The 25737-nt window shown below is 41.4% G+C and overlaps 1 protein-coding gene across 2 annotated transcripts in view; it reads right to left on the minus strand.

The window, feature by feature from the left end:
- Positions 1–25737, minus strand: part of LOC137321093 (zinc finger and BTB domain-containing protein 7C) — a 176518-nt gene that overhangs the window by 123969 nt on the left and 26812 nt on the right. For both annotated transcript variants that reach the window (XM_067983288.1, XM_067983306.1), the window contains exon 2: positions 13723–13776. The gene's annotated coding sequence lies outside the window, so the exon portion shown is untranslated. The remainder of the gene's footprint in view (positions 1–13722; positions 13777–25737) is intronic.

The following is a 25737-nucleotide window of genomic DNA, read 5'->3' on the forward strand; positions in this document are numbered from 1 at the left end:
GAAGGATCTAGTCAGAGTAGATAGAGAGAAACTGTTCCCATTGGCAGAAGGGTCAAGAACCAGAGGACATAGATTTAAGATGATTGGCAAAAGAACCAAATGTGACATGAGGAAAAACTTTTTTACACAGCGAATGGTTAGGATCTGGAATGCACTGCCCGAGGCGGTGGTGGAGGCAGATTCAATCATGGCCCTCAAAGGGGAACTGGATAAGTACTTGAAAGGAAAAAAATTGCAGGGCTGTGGGGATAGGGCAGGGGAGTGGGACCAGCTGGATTGCTCTTGCAAAGAGCCGGCATGGACTCGATGGGCCGAACGGCCTCCTTCCATGCTGTAACCTTTCTATGATTCTATGGTAAGTAATTAGTGAGTGTTTTTTTTTGTTTCTCGTAGGCTTAGTAGTAATCTAATAAATAGAATCGTGACAGGGCACCTCAGTCCCGTCGACTGCACATCCTGTACCATTTGGAACTCCAGGACGCTTCTCGTGTCCTGGATGGCCACATGTGCGGGAAGTGTCGTCAGCTGGAGGAGCTCGAGCTCCAGGTTTTGGAGCTTGAGCAGCAGCTGGCATCACTGCAATGCATCCGTGAGGCAGATAGCTACATGGATAACGTGGTTTTTGGAGGTGGTCACCCCGCATCATAGGAATGTGCAGGCAGAGAGGGAATGGATGACCACCAGACAGATAAGGAGGACCAGGCAGGTAGTGCAGGAGTCCCCTGAGTGCATCTCACTCTCTAACCAGTGTTCTGAATACGGGTGAGGGAGAGGGTTCCTCTGGGGAGTGCAGCCAGAGCCAAGTCCACAACACCATGAGTGGCTCAGCTGTACGGGGTGGGGGGGGGGGCGGCGGAGGAGGAAGGTCAGGAGAGCAATTGTGATAGAGGATTCAATAGTTAGGGGAACAGACAGGCAATTCTGCAACCGCAGACGTGATTACAGGATGGTATGTTGCCTCCCTGGTGCCAGGGTCAAGGATGTCACTGAGCGGCTGCAGAACATTCTGAGTGGGGAGGGTGCTCAGCCAGAGTCGCGGTCCATATCGGTACCAATGACATAGGCAGAAAAAGGGATGAGGTCCTGCAGGCAGATTCTAGGGAGCTAGGAAAAAGATTAATAAGCAGGACCTCAAAGGTAGTAATCTCTGGATTACTCCCGGTGCCACGCGCCAGTGAGTGTAGAAATAGGAGGATAAAGTAGGTGAATGCGTGGCTGGAGAGATGGTGCAGGAGGGAGGGCTTGAGATTCCTGGGGCATTGGGATCAGTTTAGAGGAAGGCGGGACCTGTACAAGTCAGATGGGTTGCATCTCAACAGGGTTCGGACCAATATCCTCATAGGGTGTTTTGCTAGTGCTGTTGGGGAGGGTTTAAACTAGCTTGGCAGGGGGATTGGAACCTGAGCGTAGATTCAGAAGGGAGAGAAGCAGAGCTGGAAATGGAAGGCAGGAAATTAGTAAGTGAGTTTCGAAGGCAGAGGAAACAAAGGTTAGAAAATAGACAATAAAGGAGTTTGGCAGTGCTGAATGGTATATACTTCAATGCAAGGAGTCCAGTGAATAAGGTAGATGAGCTGAGGGCACAGATAGACATGTGGAATTATGATATCTTAGCTATTACTGAAACATGGCTTAAAGGGGGGCAGGAATGGCAGCTCAACATTCCTGTTCAAAGTGTTTTCAGACGAGAAAGAGAGGGAGATAAAAAAAGGAGGGGGGGTGGCAATATTGGCAAAGGAAACAATTACAGGTGTGAGGAGGGATGATATGTTAGAAGGATCATCAAATGAGGGCATATGGGTTGAGCTAAAGAACAAAAAAGGGTAGTCACACTACTGGGAGTGTACTATAGACATCCAAGCAGTCAGAGGGAAATAGAACAGCAAATATGTGGGCAAATTTCTGAGAAGTGCAAAAACAATAGGGCAGTAATAGTAGGGGATTTCAAGTATCCTAATATTAACTGGGATAGAATCAGTGTAAAAGGTATAGGGGGCACAGAATTCTTAAAATGCATCAGGAAAACTTTTTTAGCCAGTACGTAGCAAGCCTAACAAGAGAGGGGGCAGTTCTGGACTTAGTTTTAGGAAATGAAGCTGGGCAGGTGAAGGAGTATCAGTGGGAGAGCATTTTGGTGGTAGTGATCAGAATTCAGTTAGATTTACCATAGTTATGGAAAAGGACAAAGATGGAACAGGAGTAGAAGTTCTTAATTGGGGAAAGACAAACTTTAGTAAGCTGAGAAATGATTTAGCAAAAGTGAACTGGAAACAGCTACTTGAAGGTAAATCAGTGTCAGAACAGTGGGAGGCATTCAAGGGGGACATCGTGAGGATTCAGATCAAATATATTCCCACAAAGCAGAAGGATGGGACTGCCAAATCAAGAGTCCCCTGGATGTCAAGGAGCATACAGGGTAAGATACGGCAAAAAAGGGAAGCTTATGTCAGACACCGAAAGCTCAATACTGCAAAAAGCCTAGAGAAGTATAGAAAGAGCAGGGTGAAATTAAAAAGGAAATTAGGAAAGCAAACAGAGGGTATGAAAAAATACTGACAAGTAAAATCAAACAAAACCCAAAGATGTTTTACAAATACATAAAGAGCAAGAGGATAACTAAGGAAAGAGTAGGGCCTATCAGAGACCAAAAATGTAACCTATGTGTGGAGGTGGAAGATGTTGGTATGGTTCTTAATGAATACTTTGCTTCTGTCTTCACAAAAGAGGGGAACGATGCAGAAGTTGTAGTTAAGGAGGAGGAGTGTGAAATATTGGATGGGATAAATAAGCGAGATGAAGTATTAAGACGATTAGCATCAATGAAAGTAGATAAATCACCAGGGCCGGATGAAACGTATCCCAGGCTGTTAAGAGAAGCAAGGGTGGAAATAGTGGAGGCTCTGACCGTCATTTTAAAATCTTCTTTGGCTACAGGCCTGGTGCCGGAGAATTGGAGGACTGCTAATGTTGTACCATTGTAAAAAAGGGTGAAAAGGATAGACCGAGTAATTACAGGCCAGTCAGTCTTACCTTGGTGGTGGGCAAATTATTGGAAATAATTCTGTGGGACAGCATAAATCGTCATTTAGAAAGGCACAGATTAATCAAGGACAGTCAGCATGGATTTTGTTAAGGGAAGGTCATGTCTGACTAACTTGATTGAATTTTTTGAGGAGGTAACAAGGAGGGCCGATGAGGGTAGCGCGTTTGATGTAGTCTACATGGATTTTAGCAAGGCTTTTGACAAGGTCCCACGTGGCAGACTGGTCAGAAAAGTAAAAGCCCATGAGATCCAAGGGATAGTGGCAAGTTGGATCCAAAATTGGCTCAGTGGCAGGAAGCAAAGGGTAATGGTTGACGGGTGTTTTTGTGACTGGAAAGCTGTTTCCAGTGGGGTTCCACAGGGTTCAGTACGAGGTCCCTCACTTTTTGTGGCATATATAAATGATTTAGACCTAAATGTAAGGGGCATGATTAAGAAGTTTGAAGATAATACAAAAATTGGCCATGTGGTTGATAGTGAGGAAGAAAGCTGTAGACTGCAGGAAGATATCAATGGACTGGTCAGGTGGGCAGAAAAGTGGCAAATGGAATTCAATCCAGAGAAGTGTGAGGTAATGCATTTGGGGAGGGCAAATAAGGCAAGGGAATACACAATAAATGGGAGGGTACCGAGAGATGTAGAGGAACAGAGGGACCTTGGAGTGCATGTCCACAGATCCCTGAAGGTAGCAGGACAGGTAGATAAGGTGGTTAAAAAGGCATACGGGATACTTTCCTTAAATAGCTGAGGCATAGAATATAAGAGCAGGGAGGTTATGCTAGAACTGCATAACATGCTAATTCGGCCACAGCTTGAATACTGCGTACTGTTCTGGTCACCACATTACAGGAAAGATGTGATTGCACTAGAGAGGGTACAGAGGAGATTTACGAAGATGTTGCCAGGACTGGAGAATTTTAGCTATGAGGAAAGATTGGATTGGCTGGGGTTGTTCTCTTTGGAACAGAGGAGGCTGAGGGGTGATTTAATTGAGGTGTATAAAATTATGAGGGGCCCAGATAGAGTGAATAGAGAGGGCCTATTTCCCTTAGCAGGGGGGTCAGTGACCGCTGGGCATAGATTTAAATGATTTCCACACCGTTCACCTGACGAAGGAGGAAGCCTCCGAAAGCTTGTGGAATTTAAAATAAATTTGTTGGACTATAACTTGGTGTTGTAAAATTGTTTACATAGATTTAAAGTAATTGGTAGAAGGAATAGACGGGAGCTGAGGAGAAAATTTTTCACTCAGAGAATGGTGGGGGTCTGAAACTCACTGCCTGAGAGGGTGGTAGAGGCAGAAACCCTCGACTCATTTAAAAAGTACTTGGTGTGCACTTGAAGTTCTGTAACCTACAGGGCTACGGGCCAAGTGCTGGAAATTGGGATTAAGATGGATAGCTCTTTTTCGGCTGGCACAGACACGATGGGCCAAATGGCCTCCTTCTGTGCTGTAACTTTCTATGATTCGATGGTTACTATTTATTAACCTAGCCTAAGGGCTAAAAAGTAGTATATGTATTTATTTCACATAAGGGGAGTCCATCGGATACAGTATTTATCCAAATGGAAGCCAAAAATCATGAGAGGTACAACTTTGGTGCTTGTGGGTTGTTGAGTTGCACCCAGCTGATTAAGGAGGATCATATCCAATTGTTTCCCCAATATGCAGCTTCTTTCATACAGCAGCCTACAGTATGGGTTATCCTTTGACAGATAACAATTAGAGAACCTTTAATTGAAGTCATGTAAAAATAACTTTTAACCAAAATCAGGCAGCTTGCAGTTAAAACATCTCAATTTGTCACTATCACAGCTCAAATCTACAAATCCTCCGACTATTTAAAATGTCTTGAATATATTCTCACAAGAATTTGATTACTGGACAAGCACGTAATTTCTTTGATGTTGAATGGTCAAAACTACTACGTCATAGAGAGGGTCAAGGCCATGAAGGGATTTAAACACATGGATGAGAATTTTAAATTAGAGGCAATGTAGTGCTCGTCAGCACTGTCTGGTGATAGATGAGTCTGACTTGGTGCAGGTTAAGATACGGGCAACAGAATTTTAGACAAGATCAAGTTTATGGAGAATGGACAATGGGAGGTCAAAAAAGCATTGGAACAGTCAAATCTGGAGGTGTCTAAGGCATGGATGGATAAGGGTTTCAGCAGCAGATGGAAGCACAAGTTGGTGGTCTTCATGATAGAAAGGATAGAAAGACTTAGCTCAGTCTAATATAATGGTGAGGTTGCAAACAGTCTGGATCAGCCTGAGACAATGGGCAGGAAGGCAATGGCAGGGGTATAGCGCTAGTGGCAGGGGTATAGCGCTAGTGGCAGGGGTATAGCGCTAGTGGCAAGGGTATAGCGCTAGTGGCAGGGGTATAGCGTTAGTGGCAGGGGCCAAACACCATACTTTCAGTCTTCCCAATGGTTAACTGGGGGAAATTGCAGATCTGCAAGACTGGATACGAATAAGCAGCCTGACAACACGTGGATAGAGCTGGGTGTCAGGAGCAGGAGCAGGAAGAGAAGCCATTACTGAAGACATACTCTGGTTAGGATTGGATAAGAGTGGAATTAAGCGAGGGCAGTCCCACTCAGTTTGACAACGAATGAGAGGTGTTGAAGGAGGATGGTGTGGTTAACGGTGTCAAAGGTTGCAGATAGGTCAAGGTGGGATAATACATCGCAGTCAAAGAGGATGTCGGTCGTGATTTTGGTTAGGGCCGTTTCAGTGCTGTGGCAGAAGCAGTAGCCATATTGGTGGACAACTCACTAAAATCAATATTGCAGTGAGAGAAACTAACCGGACCTGAGGAAGTATAGCTAGACAACTATAGCACCAAAGGGTGTTTTGAGGACGGGATGATGACAGTGGTTTTGAAAGGGAGGGAGACTGTATGGGAGGAGATGGAACCATTTACAATGACTGCTAGCATGGGTGCCAGGAAGGGAAGTTGAAAGGGAAATAAACAGTGGAAATATAAACTAAATGACCCAGAATTTCCTCAGAGTTGCTGCCACTCCACCACAATAACTTCACCAGTGAAGTTATTGCAGTAGAGCAGGAGGCACGCCAAGGACAATCCAGGCGAATGGCTCTGAGCTACACGACAACATAGGAGATCTGGGCATATTGGTGGACAACTCACTAAAATCAATATTGCAGTGAGGTAAGCTAACTGGATCTTAGGAAGTATAACCAGAGAGATATCGCACCAATCAGTCTGTACAAGGTACTGGTATGGCCAGAAATGGAGTTATGTGCACAATTCTGGTTACCGTATCATAGCAAGGATATCCAGGCACTGAAGCAATGGCTCGCCAAACTGATACCTAGCTGATTCAAGTATTCAAGATCCTTAAGAAAATAGATAAATTGAACACCGATATGTTTAAGATTACCACAACCTCTAAAACCAAGAGCCACAAATTCATACTTAGAAGAGGAAAGATTTAACTACTTTACACAGAGGATGGTGAAAGCATGAAATGTACTATGCAAGAAGGCAATGGAGACCGATAAAGGGGAATTTGAACTCCTGGGCAGAAAGCCAATTGGATGTGCAGGCCGCCTACCTGGGAGCTGTAGTGAGATGTCCAATCCATTTTAATGGTCTAGCCTTATTAACATTCGTCTCGAAATGGATGTTCAGAGGCAGCTCGTCAACTATGGGTTGGCAAAGATGGGGCAGCCCAGAGGCCGCCAATCAGTTAAGTCGTGGGGGAGGGAAGGTTTTGCGGGACCCCAATTTACATTTATTCATGAGGCTCCTGCCTGGGTCAGGTAGGCACCTCAACAACTCAAGAAAACAGTTTTATTAAAACGTCTGCAAGGTGGGAAAAGAGCGGTAAGTCCACCAATTTGATTTTAACCCCCGTTCTGCCTGGTTTCTGCCGAGAAGAGGGAGTTAAAATTCCCTGACCGTGTCAAAAGATTTAGGGAAAAATGTGAACGAATGGACAACAAAGATAGTTTTTTGGGACCAGCCAGATGGACTGAAAGTCTTTTCTGGTCCTGTACTTTCTTATGTTCCTTATAGGCAGTGCCGTATCAGGTTCTAAGCCCAAAATGTCTATGTTACAAATTACCAGCTGCCTCCATTAAATGTGAACATTCATTAGCATTTCATCAATTCATCTAGTGCCAGCATCATTCTTCACTTAGTCCTCTCAAAATAATTCCTGTTTGTTGTTGATTGACCAAAAGCGGTCCAATTTTCAGACACAGTGAACATCAAATTTGTTCAATACCTTCATTAATATCCACTGTAGATAACAGCTATCCAAAAGGTTATGACAATCCACATTACCTGGATACACTTTGAATTAGTCATAGAAAAGTGCACATCAAGTTACACCATATCATAAACCAAACATCAAAGCTTCACCAAAATGGGCTCCAATGTTGGAAACAATCCACCGATTTTACTGTTGCATCTTAATACATCTAGTTTGGCAACTTTCTTTTACAGTCTGAATTGAAATAGATAAACGCAAAGTACTGATTTTTTAATAGTACATCTTAAAGCTATATACTCAAATTGCTTATGTAGTGCAGGTTTGTGAAAGTGTTAATGAAATTGATGGTCTGGGCAGTCTCTGCAAGTCAGCACAAAACCAACAGCATGAAGCTGTCCTAAAATGTGTGACTAATTGGCACCAATTTGGCTATTGTTCTCATTTAGACGACAAAGGATACTATTCACTGGTCATGTAGGGGTGTTCTGCAGAGGTTGGAACAACAGAAGAGGGAGTTTTACATCGCAACATACTGGTACCATACAGTACTCTATGCTCTTCACTTTATCAGTGCTTGATATTCATCACCTCTATACAGTGCAGTTTTAAAAAAATAAATATGCACACTTTGCAATCCTATCTAAATTTAGAGCTGTGTGCGAAGCACAAAATTTAACCCTCTTTAAAAGAACGCAAAACAGAAATCAGGCCAGCATTCCCATTAGAATTTCAAAACAAGTTCCAGCAATGAACCAATTCTAAAAGTCTAGTACAAGGCAGAAACACAAAATTTTCTTTTTTTAAAATTGTAAGGAATCCAGCTTGAGGTATCATGAAATTAATTAAAAACACAAAAGTGCTCCATATTTATACTAGTCGATGAGTCACAAACTTCCATATGACTCGATAAACTTTGATGTACTCCAATACTGGAGAACTAAACCGTGCCCTAATATAACACTGTATTGTAATAATTTGGATATATTACCGAGCGACTTGAATTAAACCTAAAAAATTCCTTTACCTTCCATTAATAGGTAACTTCAACATTTGACGTGGACAGCGCAAGATCTTGGAAGCTTGACTCTTCTAAAGAGTAAGTTCAACTATTCAATTACTGTACATTCAATCTCACCCCCCAATCCCCCTCAACAATTTTCTCCACCCCCTCCTCTCCTGCATATGGGCTCCATAGGCACCCATCACAGTCTAGCACTTTGCCTGAAAATACTGGAAATACACAGTGGGTCCATCAGGATTTCATCTTTCATCTTGTTTTCCTCTTCGGATGAAGATGAGTGCAGCTAACAGGTGCTTCAACGATGGATGCACCACCACGAAGCTCAATTCTGACCTCCTCACACATGCATTTCTAGCAGAGGTCACTTCATGGCCAGTTTTATTTTCCTTAATTCATGGGTGTCAAGACCAATTGGAGAACCCTTACCTCCACCACTGCTGAAATTAGTTAGCTCAGCACAGACAGACACCAAACTTTGGACAGTCCTAGATTTTTTGGCTTAGTTACTCATTGGATAAATGTGATGAGTCAGCAGTGAGCCTAATCTTTGCTTGTGCCCAAATGCTAGACTTAAAAGTGGTATTGCCCAAAAATAAAATAACTGAGACATGAAGTAATTTTAAACAATACAACATAACTGCTCTTTAAAAGACCCCTTTACAGGGCTGTGTCAGGGAATTAAGTGGATACTAATACTTCCTGCAGTATGGGGTGTGGATATTAGAATCATAGAATCATAGAATCATAGAAGTTACAACATGGAAACAGGCCCTTCGGCCCAACATGTCCATGTCGCCCAGTTTATACCACTAAGCTAGTCCCAATTGCCTGCACTTGGCCCATATCCCTCTATACCCATCTTACCCATGTAACTGTCCAAAATAGAATCATAGAATTAATAGGGTTGGGTAGCAGCTGTCCTAAATGTTGCAAAATTGATATTGGGACCTAAAGTGGACTAGTGATAAAATTTCAAATAAAATGCTAAAAATACAAATGCTAGAATTCTGAAATAAAAACAGAAAATACTGGAAATACACAGAAGAGAAAAGACAGGTTATGGTGTTTCGGTGTGTACCCTTCAGACTGAGGGCTAAGAGCTCATCTCTGTGTATTTCCAGCATTACGTGGTTCTATTAGTGATGAAAGATATATTGTAGCTACAATTATATTTTTTGGATTTACAATAAGTCAATTACTCCAAAAAGTTTTCATAAGAAAAGGAATGCCATTGACAACTACAATAAACTAATGTTACCTCCTGTGTGCAGTGTGGCACAATCAGTGCATGATTTTAGGTCAGCTCTCGGCTTCCGCTGGAATTGTAGATCATGAACATCAGTATTTAAATGTCCCCAGACATCTTTTGCAAGTCAACAGCCCAGATTTACTTCCCTGGCTGTTTATGGGTTTTCTGTTGAGACCGACTTACATATCATGCAGAGGGCAGTTGCATGGAATTTTTAAGCTTATGAAACTTAGCACTAAGATGGTCAGTTTACACTGGAGTTTAACGACCATAACTGGAATCTAAAAGTAGAAGCAGTAAAATGTAATTTAATGCCATGTGAAAGTTGACCAGTTGCTGAAAGGTCATACTGTGGCTCCTGTGAAACAGTTGGCCTATCCTATCAATGCTATCGCTATGTAAATCCATTTATGGCAAGAATGCCCAGGAATTTTGATTGTGCCAAATCGATTGAAAAGAGGAAGAATATTCAGGAGGTACATTCAGTTGAGACATAGACTGCTCGTGACTCTGGCCTTCTGTACATCTCTTCCTTTCTTCACCCCATCAGTGGTGACAGAACTTCAGATTGGGCATACTCTTTGGAACACTCTGCCTTTGCACTTCTCTTTGGCATCTTTAAAAATCTCCTTAAAACCCATCTCTTAGACCGAGCTTTCAATCACCCCTCCTAATCTCTTCCTTCCTGGTTCAGCATCCAATTTCAACACTCATAATTGTGAAGCATCTTGGACTTGATATATTTTTGCAGAAAATAAATGATACATGTTGTGTTTTGGATTAGTTTAGTTTACATTCTCAAGAGTCAAATTCTTTGATGTTTGATACTGGGGAGTGAGGTCGCAGGGTTGGTTGCATATAGCAGCAAGTTTTCTGCACACAGAGATATGTGGAATTCCACATTCCTGGTCTGATCACCACGGATGTTTGGAGTTGTTCTTTCATTGTCAGAGGTTGCATGGCCAAGGTGAAAAGAAGCAGTTAGGTTTCATTTTCAAGGTGGAAAATGTGATCTGTTGCCACAAGTGTTCGCTAAGGAAATGTGCTACCATTGATTAGCACACACAATCTCTAAAACCTAACAATCAATCCTTTAAACCAACTCATTCACTGAGAATTAGCCAGTCTTCTTCCTCCCAAGTGTGATGGTTCATAGTTTTGAATGAGTTTGAAACTGTAGTAAAAGATTGTTTTCACTGGTTGGTGAAACAACAATAAAGGGGTATAAACTTGGTATTAGCACTAAAAGGATACCAGGGAGGTTAGAAGGAATTTATTAGAATTATAGAATTATTTGCTGTAATTAGCTATTGAAGCTGAGGCAATTACAGCATTGAAGTGGGAACTGGATAAACACGGAAAGGAAAATATTAAAAGGAGACGGGGAAAGGGTAAGGAAATTATTTACAGTTCTGATGTGGAACTAGCATTGGGACAGGTGCAAGGGAATGAAAGACCTCCATCAATGCAGAAATTTCGATGATCCTATAAAAGTGATCTGTCTTACGTTCTCTTCCTCCTCTTTTCATCCTCACTGTGTTGAAATTAAGTCTCATTGCACTGACTTCCATTCTAACTCATTCTTTCTCAGGATCTCAAAACAGTGGAACTCCTTACTTCCTTCTTCCTACAACCCAAGCACCTAACCATGGCTTCTTCATTTACTTTATCTTCTCAGTTTGTCTTTGAACCTTGGTTTGCCCTGCACTAAGGATCTTGGCGTTTCACCAAGGTTTATCAATATTAAAAATGTAAAGTTCAACCCAAGAAAAAACAATTGTAATATTATCTTAGCATAACTCTTGAAGATTCTACAAATTTAAAAGTTTTGAGTCATTCCATCAAAAATCCTCGGATATGCTGCACGTAAATGTTTCTACCAACCACTAATAATAATATAATTATCAGCAATTCTTTGTGGCTGAAACACTGAGATACTAGCTTTGAAAAGAAAAAGAAACTTCCAAGTTTTTTGAACTGTGAATATTGAAACCCTTGTTAGGTATGGGTATCAAGGGATATGGAGGAAAGGCGGGTAAATGGAGTTGAGGTGTACATCAGCTATGATCTAATTAAATGGTGGAGCAGGCTCGAGGGGTTAAATGGCCTACTCCTGTTGAGAATCCCTATGTGGTCAGTTTTCGGTAAAATATTAAAATGTCTACGTGGCAAAGAAGCAGAATGCAAAATGGTTAGAAAGGGTTAATTAGTTAGTAACTGAGATTGGTACAGGTGGCCTGGCCTCCTGCTGGGCCATATGTTTGTGTAGTCAGCAGGCTTGCATGGTCTTAGCAATGTAGAGTCTTTGATGTGATTAAAGGACTGGTCTGAATGTCTCCATGTTTATGGCAGATCAATATAGGTAACGAGCTTAGCCAAAGTTGAAAGACATTCCAGGTTGGGAGATAAGGAACAGAAGGGACAGGGAAGAACATTCCAAGTTGGAAGGTGAGGAAGTATTCCCTTTGATGTCTAACAGCAGCATGATCAGCACATGGATGATTTATGATTAGCCGGAAATAATGTAACCTCGCATGGCAACCTACGCCCGGCTTATGATTGGTGTTGACCCTCATTAAGTATGTTCCAACCCTATTGATTTGTATAAAAACGTGTGGATTTCTGTATGTTTTTGTTCTTGCTCTGCCAGCATAGAGGGACTCTATCAGGAGTCCAAATCAATGCTGCAGACTAAGAACCCTGCTATTAAAGTTGTGATGAACTTTAAAATGTATTCGACTTCAGTTTTTACTGAACCAGACTGAGGGGAAAGAATCCGGATCGTCACTGTTCCTAATGTTCCTATGTTACTAGAAAGATTGCCTATGGGACAACAGGCTTTTTCTAGTTAAATTGGGATTCAGGTCTACAGAGGTGAAAGAACTGTACATTCGTCACTGCTCAAATTGAATAATTACGGTTTGTATTAGAATAGGTCTGATAGACTCTTAGTAACTGTCTATTAATATAGCGTCTAATTGAGTTCACATGGACTTTTGACTAATGAAGTAATATGTTGAACTGACGTCTCATGAGTTCATGAGAACAAGAACTTCAGTATATACACAGTTTTCAAAATTCACGTGCAGAAGTAGACAACAAGACATACTACTACTACCACTACCACTACAACAACAACAACAACAACAACATGCATTTATATAGTGCCTTTAACATAGTAAAGCATCCCAAAGCGCTTGACAGGAGCATTATCAAACAAACTGAGCCACATAAGGGGATATTAGGACAGGTGCTTGGTCAAAGTGGTAGGTTTTAAGGAACATCTTAAAGGAGAAGAGAGGTAGAGAGGTGGAGAGATTTAGGGAAGGAATTCCAGAGCTTAGGGCCTAGTCAGTGGAAGGCACGGCCACCAATGGTGGAGCGATGAAAATCGGGGATGTGCAAGAGGCATGTATTGGAGGAGTGCAGAGATCTCCAAGGGTTAGAGGAGGTTACAGAGATAGGGAGGGGCGAGGTCATGGAGGGATTTGAAAACAGGAAGAGAATTTTAAAATCGAGGTGTTCCTGGAGCTAATGTAGGGGGGTAATGGGTGAATGGGACTTGGTGCGAGTTAGGATATGGGCAGCAGAGTTTTGGATGAGCTCAAGTTTGTGAAGGGTGGAAGATGAGAGGCCAGCCAGGAGAGCATTGGAATAGTCAAGTCTGGAGGTAACAAAGGCATGGAAGAGGGTTTCAGCAGCAGTTGAGCTGAGGCAGGGGCAAAGACAGGCGATGTTATGGAGGTGGAAGTAGGTGGTCTTGGTGATGGAGCAGATATGTGGTCGGAAGCTCATCTCAGGGTCAAATAGGTTGCCAAGGTTGCAAACGGTCTGGTGCAGCCTCACACAGTGGCCAGGGAGAGGGACAGAGTTGGTGGCGAGGGAATGGAGTTGGTGGCAGTGTCCGAAGGACAATGGCTTCGATCTTCCCAATATTTAGTTGGAGGAAATTACACATTATTCTATTCAGTGTTGAACAAGACCTGGGTAAATTATTATCTTTTAGCCAATATATACAGGACTATACCTGTTTATTATTTAACTACTGTTCAGTGGACACAATAAACTGATAACTCGAGTAATTTACTATTATAACTGTGACGACCTTAACTGATCCAGCTCAGTCTTTAGATTTAGATCATAATACAGAAGAGCTTACCACACGTGAGCCACTCTGTGTTCTCTCCTCCTCAGCTGCCAGCTGTGGATGTCTCTGCATAATGTAAATACAAGAACATTAAATTCTCCTCTTAAAATTGACTTTTTAAAAACTATTGTTTTTTTAAAATGTCGAAATAAAATCAAGCTAGATGTAGAATTTTTCTTGTTTGATAAATCTGCAGCCATGATGTCAAGAGCCTGAACTCTTATATGATCAGCACATTTCAGGGACGGGGGCACAAAAGCAGCGATAACCAGCTTAAAAGTAAAATAATCCCCCAATCATTAAATTGAAACAGGTGTTTAAATATATAAAGAATATGGTATACATTTAAGAGAGTTATAAGACATTAACACACCTAATGATGAATTCACTTAGATTTATTTATAGATTTAGGTATTTGGTACTCCAAATATAATCATACTTTTCTTGTAAGATGGACTTTCCTACATGCTGTAGGCATGTTTTTCCATTAACATTGAATGATTGAAAATACAACTGTTGTTAAACAATGTCAATAATGTGCTAAACTTCATCAAAGAAGACATAAATGTGGATAGCTTTTCATTTTCTCATGTGTATGATCAAGCAAAAGAGAAACATTTACATCCTTGATAGGTCATATTGCCATATTATTTTTCGGCATGTTACACTGATTTGCATATTGGTATAATTGTACGTTTTTATTAAAGAGCATTGAGTTGATACAATGGCCCCGATATTTGTGGGGAAGCAGGGAGGGTGTGCGGGAGTGTGGGGGAAGGCTGGGGACGCAGAGGCCCTGCCAAATTTAACGGCAGAACCTCATTATAATTTTCTCTTGCTTTTCCTGCCCAACAGCTGGTCAAATTTACAGGCTGGCCGGCTGCTGGGCAGGTAAACCAGCGGCAAGAGGCCAGAGATCGCGTTTGGGGGGGGCTTTATAGCGAGGCCAATGTGTCTGTTGGCATCACTGTGCATAGCTATTCTACTGCTACACTATCAACATTAGTGTACTGTTTTTGCAGGTGAACACGGGTTGAGTTGATTGTGATTTTTTTTCTGCAATTCATTCTTCATGAGCAAGATACCAGGCAGCAGTTTCAAATTTAGAATCTGATGAAGTTCTGATGAAAGATCATTGACCTGAAACGTTAACTCTGTTTCTCTCTCCACAGATGCCGTCTGACCTGTGGAGTGTTTTCCAGCATTTTCTGTTTTTATTTTAGAATCTGATCTCTAAGTTCAGATGATGGCTTTAACCACTTGAGCTTTCCACATTTTTTGTCATCTGACAGCTTTGCAATCGTTCCCAAGTAACTGACCCTTCTAACCCATAGTCAGTTAAACCCATAGTTAGTCATAACTTGCTGAACTTCGGGTTGCTGGAGCATGCTGTGGCATGGCCGCCCATTCATACCCCAATACTTTGCCAGACTTTCTGTGCTCCCATCAACCGCCAGGCTCAAATTCAGCAGACATCTACTTATTGTTAGTTATCTCTGGCTACAGTCTGTTAATTCACCTATTGTACAATACATCCTAATTAGATTGCTGCCTATGTACTGCTTATAATCACATCCAGGTTCCATTAGCCTATATATCCTTTGAACAGCCCAAGGCATACCATGGAATCAGGGATGCGTGAGAAGAGAGAAGAAAAGATATAAAGTGGAAACACCAATATGAATGATAAATCAAATAACAGACTACAGAGCTTCATCAGCACATAGGCAGATGTTACAGTAATCAGAGACCAACCACCCTTCAAGCCAAAATTTTGAGTGCCGGTTTGGTAGTGCCACGACATCCTTTATAGGCAGCAAACCAATCTGACGCCATCAAGACGCAAACATCATCTTCACCTCTTCAAATAGTCAGCAGAGTAGTTTAGAGATGTTTTAAGGTCATAAGAACATAAGAGATAGGAGCAGGAGTAGGCCATTTGGCCCTTCGAGCCTGCTCCACCATTCAATGAGATCGTGGCTGATCTGATTTTTACCTCAACTCCAGTTTCCCGCCTTTTCCCCATATCCTTTGACTCCCTTGCTGATCAAAAATTTGTCTAACTCAGCCTTGAATATGTTCAATGACTCAGCCTCCACCGCTCTTTGGGACAAAGAATTCCAAAGGTTCACAACCCTCTGAGAGAAGAAATTTCTCCTCATCTCCGTCTTAAATGGGCGACCCCTTATCCTGAGACTATACTCCCTGGTTCTGGATTCCCTATGAGGGGAAACATCCTCTCAACATTTACCCTGTCAAGCGCCCTCAGAATCTTATATGTTTCAATAAGATCTCCTCTCATTCTTCTAAACTCCAGTGAGTATGGGCCCAACCTGCTCAATCTTTCCTCATAAGAAAACCCTTCCATACCCGGAATCAACCTAGTGAACCTTCTCTGAACCGCCTCCAATGCAAGTTTATCCTTCCTAAAATAAGGGTAACAAAACTGTATGCAGTACTCTAGGAGTGGTCTCACCAGCATCCTGTACAGTTGTAGCAAGACTTCCCTGCTTTTATACTCCATTCCCCTTGAAATAAAGGCCAATATTCCATTTTCCTGCCCCACCTGTATGCTAACTTTTTGTGTTTCATGTATGAGGACACCCAAATCCCTCTGTACCGCAGCATTCTGTAGTCTTTCTCCATTTATATGATATTTTGCTTTTTTATTCTTCCTACCAAAATGGAAGACTTCACATTTTCCCACATTATACTCCATCTGCCAATTTTTTGCCCACTCGCTTAACTCATCTATATCCCTCTGCAGACAGAGGGATATCTTTGTATCATCAGCAAATTTGGCCACAGTACACTCGCTTCCTTCATCCAAGTCATTGATATATATTGTAAATAGTTGAGGCCCGAGCACTGATCCCTGCGGCACCCCATTGGTTACAGATTGCCACCCTGAAAATGAGTCCTTTATCCCGACTCTCTGTTTTCTGTTAGTTAGCCAATCCTCTATCCATGCTAATATATTACCCCCAACACCATGAGTCTTACCGTGTGCAGTAACATTTTATGTGGCACCTGATTGAATGCCTTTTGGAAATCCAAATACACTTCATCTACTGGTTCTCCTTTATTCACCCTGTTCGTTACTTCCTCAAAGAACTTTAATAAATTTGTGAAACACGATTTCCCTTTCAAAAAACCATGTTGACTCTCCTTGATTTTATTTCGAGTCTCTCTGAATGACCTTCCACTACTGCCTTAATAATGGATTCTAGCATTTTCCCAATGACAGATGTTAGGCTAATTGGCCTAAAGTTACCTGCTTTCTGTCTCCCTCCTTTCTTGAATAGGGGCATTACATTTGCGGTTTTCCAATCCGCTGGGACCTTTCCAGAATCTAGTGAATTTTGGAAGATTACAACCACTATCTCTGTAGCCACTTCTTTTAAGACCCTCGGATGTAAGCCATCAGGTCCAGGGGACTTGTCAGCCTGCAGACCCATTGGTTTGCCCAGTACTTTTTCTCTAGTGATAGCAATTGTTTTTAGATCCTCCCTCCCCTTTGCCCCTTGATTATCTACAATTATTGGTTGGCTTTTAGTATCTTCTATTGTGAAGACAGACACAAAATATCTGTTCAATGCCTCTGCCATTTCCTTGTTTTCCATTATTATTTCCCCAGCCTCATCCTCTAAGGGACCTATACTTACTTCTTTTTATATACTTGTAAAAGCTCTCACTGTCAGTTTTTATATTTCTTGCTAGTTTACTCTCATAATCTATTTTCTCCCTCTTTATTTTTTTTTAGTCCTCCTTTGCTGGTTTCTAAAGGTTTCCTAATCTTCGGGCTTACCACTAATCTTTGCCACGTTGTATGTCTTTTCTTTTAACTTGATGCCTTCCTTAACTTCCTTAGTTAGCCATGGTCGGTACATCCTTCTCGTGGAGTCTTTCCTCCTTACTAGGCTATATTTTTGTTGAGAGTCATAAAATATCTTTTCAAATGTCTGCCACTGCTTATCCACTGTCATACCTTCTAATCTGTTTTCCCAGTCCACTTTAGCCAACTCTCTCATCATGCCATTGTAATTGCCCTTATTTAGGTTTAATACAATCATTTCAGATCCAAGATCATCACTCTCAAACTGGATGTGAAATTCTATCAAATTATGAGCACTGTTTTCTAAGGGATCCTTTACTTCGAGGTCATTAATTAATCCTGTCCCATTATCCATTACCAGATCTAAAATGGCCTGTTCCCTGGTTGATTCCACAACGTATTGTTCTAAGAAACAGTCCTGTTTTATCATTAAATAATGATACAATTAGACTCACACAGCTATGGTGTTATTGCCCTGTAATCCACCAAAAATAAACCCAAATTAGTGGTTAATTTGCATGGCATTTGAACTGATTACAGTGGCATGGTTATTGCATTACAAATAGAAAAATATACAATGAGAAATCATGTGTGACAGCTCATTCCATTGTCTTTCTTTGGGTTGTGCTGCACCTATTAACTGGAATTGATAACAAAAAGAGAAAATGCTGCAGAAGCTCAGCAAGTCAGGCAGCATCTGTGGAGAAAGAAACAGTGTTAACATTTCAGGTCGAAGGCCTTTCGTCATTGATCTTTGATCATTATCCTAGTTTTCATCGCCTTTCCATGCTTCTTTCTTTGCTTCTCTTTTGATTGAAATATGTGGGACTAAAGACCATACAGTGCTTGGTTGTTAGAAGTTTAGGGTACTTGTAACCTAACCCGTCAGGCAGGAACAGGAAAGGTTCGAGTTGGAAGTCCATTTTACACCCTACCCGATTTTATGCTCTGCTGACCTCAAAATTGCTGCCTTAGATTATTTTATAAATTTATCACTGGAGTTCCAACCAGAATCACTTGCACCAATTCCTGAAGTCAGACTTTCTCCACTTGGAACATACACTCAAAAGAACAATATTAGTTCTTGTGGAAATTCCACTGAAATCCTCCCTACTGAGCTTTCAGCTTTAATGTTCAGTGGTCTAGAAAATGTTTAAATCTTCTAAGCACTTCTACATTGCCCTCCGGCGCAAATAAAACTGGTGCCCTTCCCTGGTTTCTATTTCTGTCCCATCCTTCCTTGTCAGTGCTTTGGTATTCCCTACACTGAAATCTACCCCAGGGTTTGGATCAGCTTGAGAGTGGGTAAAATCTCAATTGTTGTGTACACATTCCCTGTAGATTTTCGGCCAAATCAGAGTTACAGAAGAATCTAAATACATCTCACCCCACCCCCAGTCAAGGAAGAAAATCTGTAGATAGCCAGAGAGAGGCCTCAAATGCCTATCACAAATTCCCAAAGGAGGTACTGTAGAACCCCAATTATGAAAGGTTCTGAATTTTTATAGGTTTTTATAGTAGGTCTTATGTGACTGACTGATCACATGGTGAGATCATTATTTTTGGGTGAATTCGTTGCGATAACTCCGTTTTCCTCCCCTTTCTCTTTGAAGATCTTGATGATCTGGTCTTAACTTTGTAAAGCTTGAGCCAAGAATTTTCTTTAATGCATTTGATGGATTTTGTACTGTATGTGATGTATTTTGTACTGTTAGATGTCCTCTGCTGCTGGCTAGATTAATTTACTCCCAAGCTTGGGCAGTTATGCAAAGAGGCAACAGTAATAGTGATAGTCATTCTGACAAACATGTAAGTGACAGGCATATCTTTAATATCATGTATAGTTAGGTTCTGCTTTGTACTACATGTTTATGCTTGAGCTTTTTCTTATTATAAGTTTGAATACTAAGCAGTTTTTTAAAAATGTTCGGGATGATTTAGAAAATACAGCAGCTATTTAAAAACATAAGCTTACTTCATACTGTAGTGGTTAAATACACCACAGGGAATGGTATTAAGCCATACAGACCAAAACATCCCAAATTTGACCTTTCGGTATTGCTGTTAGTTGATCTCAGGATGGACAGCAGCTGGGATTGGCTTCAGTTTCCTTGAAAGTGCCTTGGGACGTCTTTCTACATTAAAGGTGCAAGCTGTTGTTGGGCTGGATTGGGGAAAATCAGGCACTTCTGATTTTTATGGAATGATTCATGCAGTGAAGTACAAATATGTGCGTGTCGGGTGAGCACAGGATTGGGCTAGGCTGTGATATCATTCAAGGACAGATAGCCTGCCGTCGCTCATTATCTAAGCTTGGGCGAGGTACTAGAGGATTGACTGCAAACAATCCATTCACATTCAGTCATACATGCGATATAAATGGAACATCTTACAATGGAAGAATCAACCTTCAAGAAAGAAGGAAGGGAGAAAACAGGAACAAAATCATGTAGTTTCAACATAGAGATAAATAACTCAATCATTCAGCCTAAATTATAAAATATACTGTTCTGCGTAGATTCAACACCATTTTACAGAAACAAGTAAATTATCCATGTGCTTTGAGTATGAGCTGTAACAATGTTTTCCTCCATGTCCATTTGCATTTTATTTTTAACCGTTAGTGGATAAGCAATGTGGCACTTAAGACTGTTTTTAAACCCTACTATGAAATTAGGATCATTGCCACGAGGATACTAGCTGTATTTGTCCTTCAGTGCCAATCCCGCATAATAAATGGAAAGAAAAAATGAAGAATGCACATTGTGAAATGCACATTGTGATCTAAGTCAGCTTGGACCCTCACTGGAAAGAGGAAACTACAATGATTTGGTAATGTTGGTCTGAGGCTTTACAGGCACCTGTCCAACAGAATGATGCACTGAAAGTGAGAGAAAGAAAGATATGATGGACAATATGGAACATGGATAAATAATAACAAACACTATCACAGATATTTTAAGAATACCAGCACTCAACAAAAAAGGAATGAATTAACCTGGATACCCAGCAATGCATGCAATTTTATCATAAGAACTCACAAATTTTCATAACAGGGAAAAGCCATTTGGTCCAACTGGTTCGTTCCTATTTGATAGATCCCAATCCCACAACCCACCTTCTCATTAATCTCTTTCCCTGCATAATCACTCCTTCATTCCAGTTATATTCTTTGCTTTAATGGCTTTCCCATGTAACTTGTGTCCCTTTTTGTAAAAAAAACTCCTAACTTCTTTGAATTTTTTAATAAGTGTCCGTTGATATTGGATTACTTCACCACAGGGAACAATTAAGCTGGATCAACCTCATCAGCCCCTTCCATAAACTTTAATCAGAATACTTCAGTCTTTTGGAACCATATAAAGCAGCAGTTTGCAGTTCACATGAAAGAAAAGCAACAGATTTCTTGAGGGTGGGGGCAAATGAATTGCTCTATGTTCACATCCTCAACAAAAAGCTGATGTAGGGACCACATTCAAAACTCTATAGCTACACTGACAAACAAGTAACAAAAAGAAATTTGCATAAGTTACCACTTTGTTACCTGATGGCTATAATTTGTATGGATCCAGGAGCTAATGCTTATTTTAAAAATTAACCAGGAGTTGGAGAACCGGGTTACGCAGTGAGTTAGATACTGGCCTGTCACCTTTGGGATCAAATCCAATCAAGACTAATGAGATGAATTCTATCTGCTGGCTGTGTGAGTCGCTGGTGAAATGAGTTTGGGCAGTCTCAATCCAGATCCTGTGGGCATGGGCCTACAGGACAAAACTATTTCTAATTTGCCACTAATTGCCAATCTCAGCTAGAGAGGTCACAAAATGGCTGTTGTAGTTTTTGGAGCAAAGTAGCGGGACGTTTATTCTACTGCTGACCAAAGAGTGCATGATGCTGATATCTGATGTCTGAAATTGAAAAAGTCTTGCTCCCCACCTTGATGAGCACAATCTTTTTTTAAATCACAGCAACCAAAATGGTGGCAAGCCAGAGCCCCATTTGTTCTCGACTGTATATATAAAATATTTACCAAAAATGATCAGAACTTCAGTCAAGCAGGTTTTATGGAGAACCAAAAGTCTAGGGAGGAAAGAAATACCCTTACAAATGCCCTTACCGACGACTGACTGATGCAATCAGATTTGCATTAAAACGGACTGAGGACTCAGTCCCCGATCAGTGGGATAATGCGTAAACCAAAGAAGTTATGCAAAGAATAAGACTTTTCATCAATCTTTCCATTGTAATATTTTTACATCTAAATTTAACAGTGATTGGTTAAATGTCCATACATCCATTTTTTCCTGCTTTTTAATTGTTTACCTCACCAATTATATGAAACACATTCAGCCAAAATTAGATTTCTCCTTTCTGAATTTTCTGATTCTCAATTCACAATTTACAAAAAGCAACCAAATGACAAATATACATTCTACCAAAAAATGAGATACAACCCCCATGAAAGTTCCCCATCTGACAAATGCTCAATTTCATAAATATCATAGTAGGTACAGCACAGGAGGAGGCCATTCGGCCCATCGTACCTGTGCTGGCTCTTTGAAAGAGCTATCCAATTAGTCCCATTCCCATGCTCTTTCCCCATAGCCCTGTGAATGTTCTCCCTTCAATTTATTTATTTCATTCCCTTTTGAGAGTTACTATTGAATCTGCTTCCACCACCCTTTCAGGCAGTGCATTCCAGATCATTACAACTCGCTGCGTAAAAAAACATTTCTTCATAACGCCTCTAGCTCTTTTGCCGCTCACCGTAAATCTGTGTCCTCTGGTTACCGACCCTTCTGCCACTAGAAACACTTTCGCCTTACTTTCTCTGTCAAAACCGTTCATGATCTTGAACACCTCTCTGAATCTTCTCTGTTCTGAGAACAGCCCCAGCTTCTCCAGTCTCTCCACATAACTGAAGTCCCTCATCCCTGGCACCATTCTAGTAAATCTCTTCTGCACCCTCTCTAGTGCCTTGACATCCTTCCTAAAGTGTGGTACTCAGTATTGAACACAATACTCCAACTGAGGCCAAACCAGTGTTTTATAAAGATTTAGCATAACTTCCTTGCTTTTGAACTCTATGCCTCTATTAATAAAGCCTAGGATCCCATATGCTTTTTGAACAGCCTTCTCAACTTGTCCTGCCACCTTCAAACATTTGTGTATGTCCACCCCCAGGTCTCTCTGTTCCTGCACCCCCTTTAAAATTGTACCATTTAGTTTATATTGCCTCTCCTCATTCTTCCTAACAAAATGAATCACTTCACATTTCTCTGTGCTAAATTTCATCTGCCCATTTCACCAGTCTGTCTATGTCCTCCTGAAGTCTGTTACTGTCCTCCACATTGTTTACTACATTTCTGAGTTCCATGTCATCTGCAAACTTTGAAATGATCCCCTCTATACCCAAGTCCAAGTCATTAATATATATCAAAAAGAGCAGTGGTCCCAACACCGACTCCTAGGGGACACCACTGTATACTTCCCTCCAGACTGAAGAACAACCGTTCACCACTACTCTCTGCTTTCTGTCCCTTAGTCAATTTTGTATCCACGCTGCCACTGTCCCTTTAATCCCATGGGCTTCAATTTTGCTATCAAGTCTATTATATGGTATTTCATCAAATGCCTTTTGAAAGTCCATATACACATCAATCCGACTTCCATCATCAACCCTCTCCGTTACTTCACCAAAGTAATATGTAACATTGCAAGATTAAATTCAGATTAGCACAAGTGCAAAAGCACTACAGAATTGCACAATAAGCAGGCGAATCTCCACTATTTTAAATACGGAACGACCCCACCCATTGCAACCCTACTATTGGTTGCAATTCACAAAACACAAAACATGACATATGACATTTATACACAGTATTTATGAAAATCCATAGCTGCAGGTTTAAATATAGGATGTGATCAGTGCTCCCACCTGTCAAACATGAAAGGTGGCATTGAGGCTCCTACCTGTAGTCCATCCACCCCTCTCCAGCTTGGCCCCCAAAATCTGCTACATCTGCCAGAAGGGCATACAAACAACAACAACTTGAATTTATATAGTACAGCGTCTCAAGGTACTTCACAGGTGTATAATCAGACAAAATTTGACATCGAGCCAAAGAAGGAGACATTAGGACAGGTGATCAAAAGCTTGGTCAAAGTTGTAGCTTTTAAGGAGGGTGTAAAGGAGGAGAGAGAGGAGGAAATGCAGAGAGGTTTAGGGAGGGAATTTCATAGCTTAGGGCCTAGACAGTTGAAGGCACAACCACCAATGGTGGGGTGAAGGAAGTGGGGGATGGACAAGAGGCCAAAGTTGGAGGAACGCAAAGTTCTCAGATGGTTGTAGGGCTGGAGGAGGTTACAAAGATAAGGAGGGGTGAGTTTGGCTTAATTCAGAGTTAAATTACAATTTAATAATTATAATGATTCTTCTGCTGGGTTCAAACCTTTTTGCCCTCCTTCAATACCTAGGCACACAAATCAAAAGCAAAATACTGCGAATGCTGGAAATCTGAAATAAAAACAGAAAATGCTGGAGAAGCTCAGCAAGTCAGGCAGTGTGGAGAAAGAAACAGAGTTAACGTTTCAGGTCGAAGACCTTTCGACAGAACTGGAAGATGTTAAGAGAGTTAATTAGGTACTCAAACTCTGTTTCTGGCATTAACAAGCTATAGTAAGAGGAGCAAAAGGCCCGTTACAGACTGAAGTGCATGGGTCAGTAAGCAGCACTTGCTAATTCCAGAATGACATACCTTCCAATTATAGCTCCTCCCCACTTCACTGAATTCTTGACCTCACTTGTATTGCTCTTGGGAAGATGTTGAGCAAAGACCAGAGAAAGGCATGGATGTTAGGGAACTTGGGGAAATAAATAGTGATGTCTTGAGGAGTGTACATATTACAGAGAGGGAGGTGCTGGAAGTCTTAACGCGCATCAAGGTAGATAAATCTCCGGGACCTGATGGAATGTATCCCAGGACGTTATGGGAGGTTAGGGAGGAAATTGCGGGTCCCCTAGCAGAGATATTTGAATCATCCACCGCTACAGGTGAGGTGCCTGAAGATTGGAGGGTAGCAAATGTTGTGCCTTTGTTTAAGAAGGGCGGCAGGGAAAAGCCTGGGAACTACAGACCAGTGAGCCTGACATCTGTAGTGGGTAAGTTGTTAGAGGGTATTCTGAGGGACAGGATCTACAGGCATTTGGAGAGGCAGGGACTAATTAGGAACAGTCAGCATGGTTTTGTGAGAGGAAAATCATGTCTCACGAACTTGATTGAGTTTTTTGAAGGGGTAATCAAGAAGATAGATGAGGGCTGTGCAGTGGACGTGGTCTACATGGACTTCAGCAAAGCCTTTGACAAGGTACCGCATGGTAGGTTGTTACATAAGGTTAAATCTCATGGGATCCAAGGTGAGGTAGTCAATTGGATACAAAATTGGCTTGACGACAGAAGACAGAGGGTGGTTGTAGAGGGTTGTTTTTCAAACTGGATGCCTGTGTCCAGCGGTGTGCCTCAGGGATCGGTGCTGGGTCCGCTGTTATTTGTTATTTATATTAATGATTTGGATGAGAATTTAGGAGGCATGGTTAGTAAGTTTGCAGATGACACCAAGATTGGTGGCATTGTGGACAGTGAAGAAGGTTATCTAGGATTGCAACGGGATCTTGATAAATTGGGCCAGTGGGTCGATGAATGGCAGATGGAGTTTAATTTAGATAAATGTGAGGTGATGCATTTTGGGAGATCGAATCGGGCCAGGACCTACTCCGTTAATGGTAGGGGAGAGTTATAGAACAAAGAGATCTAGGTGTACAGGTTCATAGCTCCTTGAAAGTGGAGTCACAGGTGGATAGGGTGGTGAAGAAGGCATTCGGCATGCTTGGTTTCATTGGTCAGAACATTGAATGCAGGAGTTGGGATGTCTTGTTGAAGTTGTACAGGGCATTGGTGAGGCCACACTTGGAGTACTGTGTACAGTTCTGGTCACCCTATTATAGAAAGGATATTATTAAACTTGAAAGAGTGCAGAAAAGATTTACTAGGATGCTACCGGGACTTGATGGTTTGACTTACAGGGAGAGGTTAGACAGACTGGGACTTTTTTCCCTGGAGAGTAGGAGGTTAAGGGGTGATCTTATAGAAGTCTATAAAATAATGAGGGGCATAGATAAGGTCAATAGTCAA

Source organism: Heptranchias perlo, chromosome 1, assembly GCF_035084215.1.
Source record: "Heptranchias perlo isolate sHepPer1 chromosome 1, sHepPer1.hap1, whole genome shotgun sequence".
In the NCBI taxonomy this organism is placed as follows: domain Eukaryota; kingdom Metazoa; phylum Chordata; class Chondrichthyes; order Hexanchiformes; family Hexanchidae; genus Heptranchias; species Heptranchias perlo.